The sequence below is a fragment of the Meleagris gallopavo genome, chromosome 1 (genome assembly GCF_000146605.3).
Source record: "Meleagris gallopavo isolate NT-WF06-2002-E0010 breed Aviagen turkey brand Nicholas breeding stock chromosome 1, Turkey_5.1, whole genome shotgun sequence".
Classification (NCBI taxonomy): domain Eukaryota; kingdom Metazoa; phylum Chordata; class Aves; order Galliformes; family Phasianidae; genus Meleagris; species Meleagris gallopavo.
The window spans coordinates 79206497-79212345 of NC_015011.2; the positions used below are offsets into that span (position 1 = coordinate 79206497).

The 5849-nt window shown below is 40.6% G+C and overlaps 1 long non-coding RNA gene across 1 annotated transcript; it reads left to right on the forward strand.

Moving 5' to 3' along the window:
- Window positions 1-572: 572 nt before the first annotated feature.
- LOC116216284 lies at window positions 573-5492 on the forward strand. Its single transcript, XR_004158753.1, has 3 exons — window positions 573-1113; window positions 1385-1576; window positions 5180-5492. It is a non-coding gene; the product is annotated as an uncharacterized LOC116216284 (long non-coding RNA).
- Window positions 5493-5849: the final 357 nt, after the last annotated feature.

A 5849-nucleotide genomic window follows, 5' to 3' on the forward strand; every position in this document is an offset into this window, starting at 1 on the left:
AGTTGCTATGTCTGAAAACGAACAGTCACAATGATTTTTATCTGTCTGTATTATTGAAATCCAGCTTTTGCATCCCAGAATTCAGAGAAGCTGTTCCATAGTGGAAGATCAATCCTTTGTAGTACATAAATGAGCCAATGTTTGCTAAGAAAAAGGGAGAGTTTCCTCCTCCTTGCAAATATAAAATGGCTTTCCTTTTTGCTGCATTTTAGGAACAGTGCAAATACATACCGCTGTCCAGATCTTTTGTGCTCAGTGCAGAAGCACTAGTATTACTCATGCAATGCTTCTAAATTTTGTTCCCTGGTATCCCTGGGACTAATGCCAGACCATGGTGTATGACTTCATTTAAGGCACAGAGATGGCTTCAAGAATGGTTTTTCCTCTTTGCTGGACCATGGAACTATGCTCAGAACTTCACTTTTTACCTGTCTCTTCCTTTGGATTAAATTGTTCTCTGTGAAAAATACTCTGCAGCCTTTTCTTCATCAAAGCCCAGTTGTTTTGATAGCTAAATAGAAAGAAAGAATTCCCAAGAGTCTCCTTATGCTGGAATACAAACATGATGGGTAGAAGAGCTTTGCAAGACCAGCAAGAAAACTGTTAAGCCTCACCTTTGCTTGGCATGGTTAAGAGAAATTTATTTCTCTGCTGTGATATTTGTTTGGGCCACATAGTGCTTTTTAAGCATCGCCATCAAATCTTCTTAGTTTGAAGCACCTGAGTCTTGAGGGAAACATCAGTCTTCTAGGACTACTACTGCCTCTCTTCTGAACAGAGTTTGGAAAATGGATTTTTTTTTTTCATGAAAATCTTCAGTAGTGTCAAAATGAAAATACTGCAGCAGCCTTTAAGCATAAACTTTGGCCTCATCTTCTTTTCAGTAAATTGAAACTATCTTCCTACGCACTATTGCCTGTACATTACTTCTTGATCTTGATGCTGTTGTCTTAGGTTGGACATCTGTTTAGTCCCAAACAAGTATCCCAGTCACCTGATTCCATACTCTCTCCACATAAGGATTTCTTTTGATTCCAGACCACTAAAAGAAAATGCTATCTTTTTATAGGACTGGACCATCTCTGCAATGACTGAGTGATCCTCTTTCCAGAGGTATGCTTTGCTCAAATTCCCAAACACATACCTGAAGACCTCTCACATGCTGATCTTCCACATGTCATTCTAGACCTTTAGATATGAAATAACAGTTCCTAAAGTTCCACACATCCATAAAAGCAGCATTTCTCCCTCTGGGCTCGAGAAGAACTTGTGTCACTCCATGCTTTCTTTATGTTTCAGCTCAAGCCCATCTTTGATCAAACACAAAAAGGTGCTTTCCAGTGTGCATGGGAAGATCCCTCTCATAAGCTATGCTTTCTCTTAGGACATGTCTGAAGATGTCTCTACAATGAATGTCTCCCTGTAATGTTCCCAAGAAGAGAATTGTACGCTACTTTGACACTCAGTTTCTAGCTTAGAGTCGCAGGAGAAAGGCTGAAAGATCCATCTCCCTCTTGAAGCTGGATGGATGAACTGAAGCAGCAGACAGAGCCTGGAGGGAGAAAGGAAAGAACTGGTATGAATATTAATATCTATAAAATATATACTATGTGATGCATCTCTCTTCTCACACATCCAATGATCATCTATTCTCCCTCACTCCCCTCCCCTCTGCTCTGCTTCACTCTGTCTATGGAGTAAATGTTGGATTTACATTTTCAGTCTATTTAAATCTCTCATTTTTGCTGCAGTGTAGCAGGGGAAAAGCCTTAACTCTCTGTTTGCTGCACTGCATCTGTCAAACAGTGAAAGAGAACAGAGCTTTTCTCCCAAGCCATCTAACTAACTGTTTCTGCAACCTTTTGGTCTCTATTCCTGATAATTCTAACTGGGCAAAAGCTGTTGAACCTGTCTGCAAATATGCTGCACTTTTATGAAACCAAGTCCTCTTTCCCACCCCTTTAGGCTTTTTAAAATGAAATATTTGAATGCTGCACAATTATGAATTACCAGGTCTTGGAAGCTTTGCAACAGAAGTCCATCTGCATCTACTGACCTTCTATAACACTGAAGAAAGTTAATATATTTACACGTGCTTTTAAAGTAAAGAGGTGTAGTGGTGCAGTAGCTGGGCTTGCCACCTACCCACTGAAGAGATCCCAAGTGGAAACAACACAAATGTAGATTGCACTGAGCATTTTTTCTATGAAGTATAGGGTTAGGGTGCATGATGTATGGACCTGTGCTACACTATTAATGCTCATGCACTTGTAAATTCCAGAAAAATTATGAAGCCTTCAAATTCTGCCCGGACAGAAGTTTGGAGGCTGATTTGTCTGATTAGACTAAAATATCATAATTCTGACAGTTTTCTTGTCTTGTATAGGTATGCAGACATCCCCTCTTTTTCTCATGGCATGACATTTGTGAGTTCTCATGAATGACTAAAGAAACAAGAAGCAAGGAAAAAGGCTGGGGCTAAAATAATTTGTAGTATTCAGTCTATGCTATATTTTGTGTCCTCTAGGAGATGGATCTAGTGAGAACTTTGACATTGGCTTCCGCCCTTCCCCTTCCTTTTGCAACCATGCTTATAAGCAGTACCACTCATAAGGAGAGACAACGTGGATGCTCTTAGACAGATGTGTCTCAGAGGCCACACTGCTTCCTGTTGTGAGGATCTAGGGGGACAGTCCATCAAGAAATCAGAAAGAGATGTGACAGTTTCAATGATCAGGCATGCAGTAGCAATTGATGAATACAGCACATATCATACAGTGCTGGAAAATATCTCATGAGCTTGATCAGTGCTGGCAGCCACCAACAGTGAGCACTGGACAAATGATTAACAGTGATACCCCAGGCACAGGTAATCTGCTGTTTTTCTCTTTTCCACGTACTACAGATATAGGATCAACTAAAACGTCTCCTTGCTACCTTCTTGATAGACAAAATGCTGTCAGGGAAAGCCTGGTGAGTGACTCACACTCTTCCAACTGCAACTTCCACTATTCAGCCCAGTGTTATGTGACCAAAACTGGTTATACAGCTCAGTGGGAGTGGGTGGTAGGGGAAAAACAGTGGGAACACTGGGACTTTGTGCTGCTACTGAGCAGATTCTTCAGGTCTTTTGAACTCCGCTTTGCATTTCTCCACATATGGAAGAGGCCAAATTGAGACAGGAGCCCTGGCTCTTCATTTCAGTCTAGAATCTCAGAGGAGTTGGGGCTCTGATTGTTGCTTATCTCTTCATGGCAGGGTTGGAGGAACAGCAGGGCACTGCTTCCTTCTCTGTTAGCTCTCTCCTCTGAGCCACCTCTTTTCCCTACCTGCCCAAAGGGAAAGTATAATGGAGATCAAGTGTAGGGGTTACTGGGTGATCGCCTGGGAGGTAAGATCTTTGAGCTAAAGAGAAACTGGAGAAGCTTTAAATTTGTCTCAGATCTCCATCTTTCCTTTTCTGCCAGAGCTTGCAGTGTTCTGATATTTTAAGATGTGATTTTGACATGCTGTGTTATATTTAAGTATGATTATTGTGTTGTGGTTGTACTCGACCTTTGTGTGCTCACTGAGATGATTACTTCTGCAGATGTGTGATAGCAAGTAGGTAGCAAGTAAAGTTATAAGGCATCCCAGTAAATAACTAAAAGATAAAGTAGTGACTATGTTATTGTTGCTTATGGATCACTGCCCTGTCTCTGTTCTGGGTGAGGATTGGGCTCCTTACACTGCTATAGGGTAGAGTTATTAAAGACCATAATAATATATACATGCAAGGTAAATTGCGAGGAGGTGGGAGAGAAGAGACGGTGAATTAAGGCTCCCCAAATAGACTTAGGTCTAAGTGTTTGCTAACAAGCAAGCGCTTGACTTGGCAACATTAATAATATTCTTTTATGGTAGGTTTATATATGAGCAAGAGGAAAGATGAATCACACTGTAGAAATAAAGTCAAGCACTCATGATGTTGAGAATTGGCTTGGCTGGTTAGGGAAATAAAGGGCCCTTCAATCAGGGAGCAGAGAGCTAATTGTCTCATTAGCTTATCTGTCTGAATTGTATTCCCCAGAGAAGAGGGTGGGAGATGGAAAGGAGACAAATGAAATAAATGAAGCAGTCCTCTGGGAGGAGGATTTTCCCTGAGAAGAAGAGGAAGGGGCTATTGGCTTTATAACAGCATGCTTTTCTGCAGTGTTCCAGGGCTCATCTACTTAAATATGAAGCTTAGAAAGGAAGGGGAAATATTCGTGAACAAAAGGAGTGGTGAGGGGTAAAGGAGAATGACTTAGGAAGTCTCTGCTCTTTCTCCTTCTAAATTTCCTGTCCCTCCCTCTCCTGACTTGGTTTTAGTATCTCAACAATATGGTATTGTGGATTTCATATAGAGAAGTATTTAGCAGCCTTGAGAGACCAAGCCAAAAGCAATTCCTCTGGAATAATCCATGAATCTCTTGGCAAAGCCACTTGCATTGCTACATCGGCATTTCTCCCAATAATATAGCATCCTGGGAACAATATTGCAGGTGTGGTATTTCCGTATTTATATATATAGTTCTAGGATTTATCATTCATATTGTGCTTGATCCTTCAAGGTTTCCTAACACCACTTTAATGCAAGGAAGCAATGTAGCACATGGGGCCTTTCCATCAGCATTAGACCAAGATCTTTACACCAGTAGGTTAATATTCAGCAAGACATGTCCTCTGTATTTTTTTTTCAGACCTACAAATCTACTGGCATGCTTCAGGTGCCACTTTTCCTTTTCTTTTTTTTTTTCCTCTTTTCCTAAGAGGACTATTTCTAGAGTTGCTTCAGAGCTTCCAGAAAAGGTGTTGAATGCTGAATCACAAGACCTATTCTGCCACTGGAACTAACGGTGGTATCTTTTGGAATACCCGCTACTGTGAAATTTCCTTGCAGGTACTCCATTAAACTGGAAGCAAGTGAATTTCAAGAGAAGTGCTGCTCAGCCCTCAATCCATGGGCTGAGGGCACAGCAGCTGTCAGGAGATGTGTTCTAATCCAGACCTTTGCCCAACTTTAGTGATTTGCTGAATGCTAACCTGCTGAAGTTAAGCTTTCTCCTGATAATATGACATTAGTCCCTGTAGATATCATCTTACAGGCTTATGGGTAGATACAGAAATAAAAAGATTTTTTGTTCTTACCATTTAATAGGAATAGCTGTGAGTCAGGTTTCCAATGAGTCAATGGATGCTGACTGCTGAGATAATCCTCCAAGCTACATGTTCACTCTGGAACCTAGAACTGCATCCAAGCAGGACATTTCCAGACAGCTTCCTGGCATTTACCACCACCACTACTAAATAGCCCAAGACCATCCTGGAATGAATGAGGATGTGGTTTTCTAAACCCTGGCCACAGCAACCTCTTCCAGTATTGTATTTCTTGTGTTTCTGAAGTATCACCTAAAGGAAGATTGGCTTCAAAGAATGCCCTGACTGAGAAGAGAAAAAAAAATAATAATGAAGACCTGAAACTCTTCAGTGTGCTTGCTTGAAATGCTTACTGGCTTGAATCTTTTCTTTTTTTTTTTAACTTTTTCTCTTTTTCCTGTTTTGACTTTGAGAAGGCTAAGAAACCAACTGATTTCCTTTGATAAAACTCAATAAGCTGCTTATCTGATAAGAATATTGAAATTTGATGTTCTCTTTTGGAATGGGAGGCATAAGGTAGGGTTCCATTCAAATCTGTAGATGTTCACAGCAGGAAGTTATTTGCTGTCTAATTCCACTGATTTCATTGGGCTTGGATAATTTCTAGTGAAAGGCTTCTAGCCTTTTAAAAACTTGTTGCAACGAAACCCAGCAAGAGGTTCATTTTAATT